The sequence below is a fragment of the Meleagris gallopavo genome, chromosome 2 (genome assembly GCF_000146605.3).
Source record: "Meleagris gallopavo isolate NT-WF06-2002-E0010 breed Aviagen turkey brand Nicholas breeding stock chromosome 2, Turkey_5.1, whole genome shotgun sequence".
In the NCBI taxonomy this organism is placed as follows: Eukaryota; Metazoa; Chordata; class Aves; order Galliformes; family Phasianidae; genus Meleagris; species Meleagris gallopavo.
In genome coordinates, this window is record NC_015012.2 from 38,600,810 (window position 1) to 38,611,628 (window position 10,819).

The following is a 10,819-nucleotide window of genomic DNA, read 5'->3' on the forward strand; positions in this document are numbered from 1 at the left end:
AAAAAAAAAAGATTGCAGATAAATCAAAAACAAGACAGATGGTCCACAAAATGCAGGTAATGTTTCCTTTAAATCTGTTATTAGCAACAGAAAATGTCTGTTTAAAACTTCATTTCCCATTTCTTTGTTTTGTAGGAATTAGTGAATAGGCTCCTTAAAAGACACAGGCTAGGTGAAATTCACTTTCAGGACAAAGCACATTTTCTTACAAATAAATCCAGACCAAAAACTAATAACAATAATTATAAGCCAGACAAGACTGCAGTGTTTGGCAAGACGAATACAACGAAGGACAGCCCTATCATCAAGAACTTACACTCTGAAAATAAGGCATGCCGGAAGAACAAAAGGTGTGCCAGCAGGGAAATAAAAGATAGGATAACAAATACAGCTTGTACCAGATTTATATGCCATCTGCAGCCACCTGTCACAATTACCTCTCACTATCAACTCAGCAGATGGCAATTTTCTGTATGCATTACTAGCAAAAGTGAGATCAAAAATACAGCTTGAATGTTGAGACGGTGCTTTGTAGGTTCTATTAATTTTTCCTTATATGTAGAGGACAAATCTGGGGGAAGCATGTGGGAAAAGCTCCTCAGCACAAATGTGAAATTGGCACTGATGGTGGAAAAATAAAAAGCAGAAATGAATCTGGAGCAAACAGCCATGGCAGGATTAAGCTAAAAAGTTTTAAAGACAATAACAATACGTGTGTATCTGACCAAGGGGCAGAGAGAGAGCCAAAAGAGGAAGCTAAAGGAACATATTGTAACATGAAAGATCTTAGCAGAAGAACTGAACAATTCTAAGGGGATGGTTTCACTTTGAGAGAAGCTCAGAGGTGACATTGCTGTAACACACTGAAAAGATCCGTGAATAGACAACAGCTCTGCCAATATGTCAAGTGAAAAAAAAAAAATGGAGGTACCCAAGGTAACCAGCAGCAGAATCCTGTTTCCATTGGAATAATCTTAAAAACTCCAACTGACCACTCTAGGGCCAGAATCTCAGCCTACAAGAGATGTCTAGGCAGCAGAAAATTTAGGCTTCATTTGGATCAAAGAGAAAGTCTAAATCAATAAGAAGGGAACACAGGCCTGAGTAACAAAGGAAAGCAGAATGATCCCCAGAAAACTAGAGGAGACCTCAAGAGAAAATGCTTTTCATGTTACAATCAAAAAAGCTTAATGAATGACCTGCATTTCTTCCTTTGAAATATTAATTTGCGAAGTGAGTGAAGGCAACTCAGAAAGGCATTTCAGTTTGCACCCTTTATGCTCCTACACAGCAGTAGCTTGAAAAGTAGAATAAGATCCAGCAACCAGAGCCACACTCATTTCTTGTACACAGGGAACTGCAAGGCCAATTAAATGCAATAGCTTAATCAACTGAGTTTGGGTGAAGCATTCTGGGCAGAAGTCACAGAGGAATAATAAAGAAAAGCTCTCAGGATTTTCCAAAATTAGTAACATCAGAAGTTGCAGAGAGGAAGATTTATTCAATCGCCTCTTCTACTGAGTTACTCTGCTGATGTAACACAACCAGTAATTCATTACGACATTTTGGCTTTTTCTATGGATAAGCTGTAAGTTACCCAATACCACAGCACTTAATATGACAACATCCGTGAGAATCTCCTATCTATGGAGAAGACTATCAGATATGAAGAATCAATGTGGCACTTACCCAAGTTCTCAAAGTGATCAAATCAGCTCTCAAACCTTTCCAATACACACTTTTCCTGATCAATCTTAACTCTCCAGCATCAATTCATTCCACTTTAACTCCTCCACAAACATTATGTCCTTTTTCAGGGTTTGGTTCCTCCTTTCATTTTTGTATTTATATGTGTTTATTTTCCTTTCTCTCCATATATATGTACATATATACACACACACATATATATACACACATACACACAAATACATGCACATTTTTACCTCCTCCTTTCCAATCCAAGCTGACTTATTCCACTATTTTCCTCCCTTCTCTTTAACACCACTATATGAATATTGTACACACATTCTGGTTTGTCATTTCACCTTGCGCAGTTTGGGAATCTACTTCAGTAAGTTTACAAAACCTTATGCGACACTAATAGCATCACAAGTAGACTGGTAGCAACTCCTTTGCAAAAATATTCATATTTTAAGTCTTTCCAAAAGTAGCTGCAACATAACCTTTTAGCGACCCAAGACCTTGAAAGAAGGTGTTTTTATATGCAGGTAGAAGAATGTTTCAATGTTATGTTTTAGCTTAACGGAAGGACATCCGCTATGTTCAGCAAATAATCCCCAAGGTGAAAAGCTCCATCCCATTTCACTACACTCTCCAACAGTACCTTTCCCCTCATGCTTTTATTTTGGATTTATTCCAAAACTTGATTATTTACAGATTGAGCTGCCAGTAATAGTTTGTAAAACTGTTTTTATGCATTTTTTTCTTAGAACACACAGTGGAAACTGCAAATAAAAGCATGGTGTTACTTCCACTAGCATTTCTTAAAATTAGAATGGTGAAACTACAGAAAAGTTAAGTATTTTGATATCTTATTATATTTATTCTATATAAATAGCTTGTATAGGGATAGGCTACCATCACACATAATATCTTCCTTCTATATTTTGAAAATATATTTTCTGCATACGAACTGGAAAGTTACACAGAGGTATCTTCTCAGCACACACCTATTGAGAAGGAAATTTCGTGCCTAAAAGTTTGTGCAATTTTTTTCCAGTTGAATCATCTGATAATACTCATCTCTATATACAGACTCTGAGAAGTAACAGTTAAGCAATCTACCTAAAACAATGAAAAAAACAAACAAAACTAATATTGTACTATCAAGGAATCGAGTCTCTTCACTCAACTCATTGGAACACTCTCTCCAAGAGTCAAATGACAGTGTAAGAGGAAAGAAAAGATGGTTCTATTTCAAAAATGGGTAACAGTCCCTTAACTGGAGGAGTCAGATTAAGGTAAATACAATCTAATTCTACCTAAGATGTATATGCACACATGTGCTGAAATGATGGATCAAAGAAGGGGAAAATGTCTCTTAACATTTAATTTACTGGATTTTTTCATTGAAGTATCTGTTCAACACTTAAAAATGGGTTGAAATGGGTTCCATGCCTTTCAGGTCTTGAAGTTAGCAACACCAACACTATCTGTCAGTTTCCTGAACGACGTTCGTCCCTATTTCTTCTCAAGTTATTTTCCTTCTCTTCCTTCATCCTCTTGCTTTCCTCCCTACCTGCATTTTTTTGCTCACACAGACAGTCTCTGTTACCTTCCCCAGCTCTCCCCTAAGCCATGAAATAGGAATCACAAACCAACAGCAGTCACCAAAAGGGCTGTCTGAAAGCATACAGTTACAGCAGTACAGGTGCAGCACATTATTTTTAGGGCAAGTCACATGAAGCTACCCTATTGTGAATTCATCATCAAATCAAAACAACATAGTGACAGCCCTACCTTACACACTTAGGCTAGTAAGTTACCCTCTCTTAAAAATAGGAAGAAAAAAAGTGTCAAATTGTTGTGGAAAACCCAAACTGAGAAAAAAACAAAGATAACCAGAGACCTTCTGTCAATGAACTCTACAGAACACAAGGAAGATGGTAGAATGAGAAGAACCCACTTCTAAAAGCCTGCTGATCAATGAGAACTGGTAAAATAACTAAATGGACCAAATACACCAACTGAAACAAGTGCAAGCAATAAATTTAAATGTATTTATAAACAAATGATAATTAGAAAATAATCATACCTCATCATTACCATCCTATTAAGATGAAATTGACAACTCACACCTCACTCATTTCAATTTGTCTACATATGCAGCAACATTTTCTAGATTCACAGTTCTTTCCATCCAGAAATGGTAAAAACTGAAGTAATTAAAACTGAGGCTATGAAACAATCCAACAGGTGCTTAGTTGATTGCAAGTATGAAGTAAAAGGTTAATTTTCTAACAGCTTACAGAAAGATTCTAAAGCCAGCTGTAAAGCCAACTATACTCAGACACACTCACCATCTGGATACTGCTATGAAAAAAGGCTTCAAATTACTCCTGAAGAACATATTTTATACAATGGGGATAACTAACAAATACAAATAAAAGCACCAGAGCTAAAGTCCATAAAAGCTTACGAAATAAAAAAAACCCTGCTATTTCTATTCACTGAGTAATACTTTCAACATGGGGCCATGTCTATGTATGTATGCCATGCAGAGCAATGTACAGCCTTTGAATTTTAAAGGGAACTGAAGAAGAGAAAAAACACATCCAAGTCCATTTCCAGATAAACTGCTCCATTTTAATAATTCAGTTTTGTAATCACTTTGACAATCAGTGCAAGCTCATATAGGAATATTTGTCAGAGAAAGATACTGTATGCATTTTATCTCTAATCAGTTCAAGGCAGCAACTGAAACCAGAACATATATTGCATCTAGCAACGATTCATCTAAGCTGGTTTACAATCAAATCAAGCATTAAATTGGTGAAAATTTCTTTTATTAAATCCTGAATGTTTTATTGATTAGTCAGTTGCTACGTGACGCATCCATCATCATCCTGCAGCTCTGTTCCTTTCCAGCTGTATGTGTAAGTGAAAAATTTCAGATGCTGAAGCATTAGCATTGTTTGCACTTAGTTTAAAGCTGCATACACACCACAGCTAGGGGAAAGGTAAACCAGAGGTTTGTGTTCCTCAAAACTAAAGAAACAAATACAGACTCACTAATTAATAGGCATAAGTGCCCATTACAGTTAAATTATTTCTCAAACAGACACAAAAACCCCACAGAGAATTGCAGAGAGCTTTATTCTCGCATTGTAGAGATCAATTTAATTGAGTTTCTTATGTTATTAATTTTAGAAATAAGTGTACAAATAGACAATGATTTTCTTGCAGGAGACACTGTAGAAAATAAGTTCACAACCTTTTATTTTGTCCCCACTTGAATATCTGAGGGATGTACTACGGTTACTTGCTAAATCCAGCACAGTTACTATACTGATTTTTCACCTTCCTTAGAAGAACCTAGAAAATAGGCATGAGCTAGAAATAGTCCAAGAATAGTAAAATAAAACAGCAAGTTTCAAACAAGCAATTTACTTACTGAAAATCAGTTTTATAGTTTGTTGGCACTCTTGGCTGTGCAAGAACAAAGAAATGCACAAAGTAAGAAAACAGAAATTAACAAAATTATATCTGATAAATATTGGCTTCTACACTGCAAATTCCATTAATTTTTCAGTATAATCAGGAAACTTTGATTCCATTTCTGGCGTTTTACCTCTCACCCACAACAGCAAAGAGATGAACTCAATTCTTTAGCTACATCCTGTTCCTGTGTTATTATGTTTTCCCACCATCTTGCAGAAATCTGATTGCTTCCTCCACGGACAGCTTTCCTTTCAAGTTTGAGATGTATTAAAGTATTTTCCTGGGTGAGATGATTACAATTCACGATACCCTTCCTTAAGCAGTAAAAAGCTTTTCCTCTGTATGTCACCTACTTTATTACAGTTTTTAAATTGTAAGATCAAAAAAAAAATAAAAAGTTCTTTTTCAGAGGTATGTAATTGTTCTTGACCCTAGCTTTGTTTTACAAATACATATATAGGAAAAGGTAGTACAGTTTGCTTTATCCACTCCAACAGTGCAATTTATTGCAGCACGGTAAGAATCCTGAAGTGACTTCAGATGGCATAAGGTAGGAGACAGAAATAAGCTACATTATAACATTCTCTCAGAACATAAATAGTGTCTGCACAAGATAAATCCACTGCGTCAATGTTGAACTTTTACACAGAATTTCCCGCATCAACATCAGCAGAAGCAGTCGCAGGGCAGTAGTTCTGACAAGGTGCTGACATTTTACAGCCTCATCATCTAATCCCATTCAGAGCAAGTGCAGACATGATAAAGAGCTAATGAGCTCCTCTGTGCAACCCACTCCATTCACTGTTACTGCTAGTACTGACACACAGCAAACAGAAAGGTCAGCCAACAGCGTTCCAGTTACATCTGTTATCATCACTCTACACTGTATTAGCAAAGAAGCCCCAAAAGAAATATGGGTTCCTCATTCCATACGAGGAGCTACGTGCAGCTATCAGCTGCAAAGATAATGCCACACCTACACTCGTCCCTAGCAAAATCTTGACCTCATTGTAAAGACACCTACACGCAGCTTAAGTGATCGCTCTTCTTAGATTGCTGTCAAGGTTTCCTATAGGAAATGGTTTACCACTTTCACACCCTTACAGTTCTCACACATGTTCCCATCCCATGCTGTTAAGGGACAAAAACTGGGCAAGGCTTGCTTCCATCAGTTAGAGATTTCAGTTAATAAGCCACGTTAGAAAGGTGCTCCATTCATTCCCACCCAATGCCAACCTACCACAGACTCACAGCTCCCCCCTGCAATATGCAAGTTTTGCATTTATGCAGTGCACATGTAGGTCATACTTGGAATACCTACATAAATCCTAAAATGTTCAGAGCATACTCTGTCTTTAAAGTTTATACAGCATTTTCCTGTCCTTTGCTTGTATTTTACAGTAATCTTTTGGAGGTTTTCATAAATAATAATACTACATATATAAAATCCTGAAAAGTTTCTTCCCTTTACTTCATACATTCAAAAACTCTCTCAGCCCTTTTCTTGCATAGCATCTTTCAAGAATTTTAAAGAAACAGTACACATTTCCTCACAGGATATATAAGGTATACACTGCAAAGTGGGGCAAAGAGTAGGAATTCTATATTACAAATAGTAAAGCTTTAAAAATATCAACAAAGCTGAACGTCCTAACATAACAAATGAAGAGGTCCACATTAAAAAAAGACTTCATTATTTCAGTATCTCTTTGTTTGCTTGTTTAATCATCCCCTGGGACAATCTGTACTGTTAAGAAACGTGTAGAAAACAGTCATCAGTTTTTGTTGTTGTTCAATTAGTGCTATACTCAGTGCTTGAGCTCATGCAAGTGTCCTTTGGGGAAACGTCCTGCGTGCCATTAGCACTAATCTTAATGAGGGAAAGCATGAAACTCCTTTAGTGCTCTGCCAGAATTGTTTTATCTTCAAGTCAAAAGAACAACTGTTTGGAGTAACCCCAAAAAAAGCATTTAACAATTACAAGTGGAAAACAATATTCCCAAGCATTATACTCATAGCACTGTTCTATTTATAGGTGAACAGTTATTATACTGAATAAAATATGTATTAGGCAGCTTTATGATGCAGACAGTCGTGACTCCTTAGCTGAGGCTGCGACGGCAGTTTCCATTACGAGCCCAGTTTTGATCCCTTTTACTCAGAGAGACATAGGGTGGGGAACAGGAGGATGTTTCATGTTTGGTTTCAAGACAAAGGAGAATATTTTTAGGAAGTTTGAGGTTAATTGGACATGCTGCTTTTGAGATATGGGACACAGGCGTTTCTTTATTCTTTTTGGAAGAAAAAAACCACACTTCAACTGCAATGTTTTTGTTCATGAAAACAGCTTTAACAAATTCTCCAGAAATTCTTTAGAACACAAAATCAGATCTGAACACTAAGAGAAAGTCAAGACTTACAGCTTCAGGAAATACCTAAACAATCTAGCACTTTTCCTAATTATATTTGTTTTCAGAAAGGCATGCAAACTTTTCCACTGTGAAAAAAGCAAGGCAACAATTAAAAATCACTAGACTTAAAAACAAAACCAAAAGCAACATTCTTAACTCTTATCAGTGTTTTCTCTTACAATTACAGTATTTCATAAACAGTGCGGTCAGGGGGGATAAAGTATTCCCTCTCACAGTTGTTCTTTATCTAATTGTTCCTTCTTTCCTCATGCTTCTAGGTTTTCTACCTCAGCTTCACGGTCCTGACAGCAACCATCTTCACATCTGTCACCTTGATCCCAGTGCCAGCTGCATCAAAATCTACAAGTCTTTAAGCAACCCTTTTTTCCATCCCAATAACTAACGGAAGAGTGGAGGATTCAACAAACAAGGTGAGAGGAATGTTTGTGCTACAAGTTTGCATTTCATACTTGGCATAGACATGAGCTCATATAATCAATGCCTAAATGCAATCTGTCTTCTCAGTGACACACTCCTATATTCTAACATTCCCTTACAAAACATGCATAACAGGCACCAGCAAACACAAACTCCGCCTACGCAGGGAAGAGCTAAAATTTAAGTATTGACTTTTTACATGGGCAGATCATGACAGGACAAGAGGAAATGGTTTCAAAGTAAAAAGAGGGGAGATTTAGATAATGTATTAGGAAGAAGATTTTTACTCAGAGGGCAGTGAAGCCCTGGCACATGCTACCCAGAGAAGCTGGGGATGCCTCATCCCTGAACGTGCTCAAAGCCAGATTGGATGGGCAGCCTGAGCTGATGAGTGGCAACACTGCCCACAGCATGGGGTTGGAACTAAATGATCATCAAGGTCCTTTCCACCCCAAGCCATTCTATGAGTCAATAAATCGTGCAGGTGACCTACAGAAACGGAACGAAGGTCACTGTACTTCAGTTGGATTCAGTTGGATACAATATATATTTTATAATGAGGAAAGAACTACCTAATTACAGAAACAACTGTGAGATCTCTGGGCTAGTTAGTATTATACAACTGAGGAGATTCCAGACTTGCCATTGATTCATGATATCTAAAGAGCCGACAAAGGTGAAAGCACAACCATTTCCATTTCTAACCCAAACAGTCCAACTCCAGTCAATAACAACCTACAAGGAAAAATCCAATGGAAGGGCTGCATTTTTGTATCTTCTATGTTAGTCCACAAAATTGCAAAGTTTCAGGCATTTGTATGCATACCTGATCAAAAAAAAACAGACAGCAAAGCCCGCTTCTACTCTTCTATTCCTCTTCATGATCTAATGCTCCAATACCTTTTTGCCTTCCTTTTCATTTTTTAAACCTAGAGAAGTCAGTAGATTCATTCTCCTTAGTTGTCTTAAGACTACTAAGTTATTTTGTAATTCTACTACAGTCTCACTTCACTGCAAGCCACATGCAAGTGTTGGGGATATACTACATATATAAAAGCTCTGCAGCTGTGGAGGCACTGAATCATCATACATAGACAGCAGACAACTGATTTCTTCTACTACAAATCTATATCCAACCTATTCTACAGTGGACGGACATATCTTTGTTATTTTAAAAGTCTGATATTTAAAACAGTGAAGAAAAGTTTGAGAAATGTTGAATTGCAGCTGACGGTATTTCCAGTTGTTTTGTGAAGAGCTTATTCTGGTCCATTTTGATATTAATAGGTATCTTTATGTAAGTCACAAATCAGTAAAGGTGAATTAGCACAGCTAACTGTATGAGTGCTTATCAAACAAAGCAAACCTGAACAGAAACTTGTTAAGCTAGTAATAACTACCTGAAAATAAACTAAGTTTACATATCTTTTACATAAAACTCTATTCAGGTTGGCACGGAAGTATTTATTTAAAAACTAAAATCTACTGTTTTTATTTTAATCAGAAGAAAGAAACTGTAAGTAGAATGCTAGCAAGAGGTTTGTTCATTTACTTTATAGGACATGGGTATGTGCAGAACTTACCACACGTTTCCGTGTCTGCCCTGTAGGCATGCTCTTATTACATCTGAGATAAATGCAATAATTCCAGCCAAGATTCCCCTCAGTAAAAACAGAAGTAGTGAATTCACCCATGCTAAGCCCCATACTAAGAAATTAGGAGAAACTCGTGTGAAGCAACCAACAGGTGGGAGCTGGTTACCTTGTAGTAACTGCCCATGTGGCAAAGCTGATAGCTTGCAGCAGCATGAGGTCTCACAAAGATTTGCACGCCTCAAATAATGCTGTTATATAGATAGAAAGAATACTACATGAGTCACAGGTTGTCTATGAGCTTCACAGATTATTCAGATGTTTACAGGTCTTAAGGAAGCTTTCAAAAGCCTTAATTCATAAAACTGAATGAAAGGACTGGATTCTCAGCATTTATAAACAGAACTTAAGATGAAAATCCAAACATTTTAACAATTACCATTCACAGTTCAAGGTCATCTGTAGTGACACTGTTTTGAACCACTTTTTTCATTGCCTTGTTAAAATACTAAGTGACAGAGAGTGGCAAGATTCACACAGGTTGTAAACAGCTCTCCTAAGAGTAACTGCTCACATTTGAATTGAATAACCAAATGTACCACCACAAGCAAGCTGTGGAATTGAATTAGAACCACTGAAAACTAGTACAGCAACTTAAGAGCCATCTCACTCTTAGATGACCTTAAGTTCACATACATAAGTAAAAGTTTACCTGTGCACTGATTGTCTTGTAAATTACATCTGTTCACAGATTTATTTATCACCAATTTATAAAAGTAAAATACTTTTTAAAAATTAAAATCTGGGCAGCTCTCCCCTGAAATCCCCTGAAGTCACTGAAGAATTCTTGCCTGAACAAGGAAAGATGCACAGGAATCCAATATGTCTATTATATATATATATATACACACACACACACATATATATACGTTAAATATATATATAATATTATTATATATAGTAAAAAATATTATATATTATTTTATATTATATAATTTGTTTAATCAAGTGGATATACAGATGGTATAGATATATATCCAGGAGTCTTGGACTAATAGAATGTATTATTGAAGAAATAGAAAAAGTCACTCACCCTGTCCTGGGCTCACGAGATGAACTCTGATAGAGCAGATCTCCAGAGAGAGACTCCTTCCCGCGTGGCATACAGCTACTTAAGTGGTCGTAGGAGGAGGTGGA

The 10,819-nt window shown here is 36.7% G+C and overlaps 1 protein-coding gene across 2 annotated transcripts in view; it reads right to left on the reverse strand.

Annotated features, from left to right (window-relative positions):
* Positions 1-10,819, reverse strand: part of TSNAX (translin associated factor X) — a 22,759-nt gene that overhangs the window by 3,931 nt on the left and 8,009 nt on the right. The gene's annotated exons all lie outside the window — the stretch shown is intronic.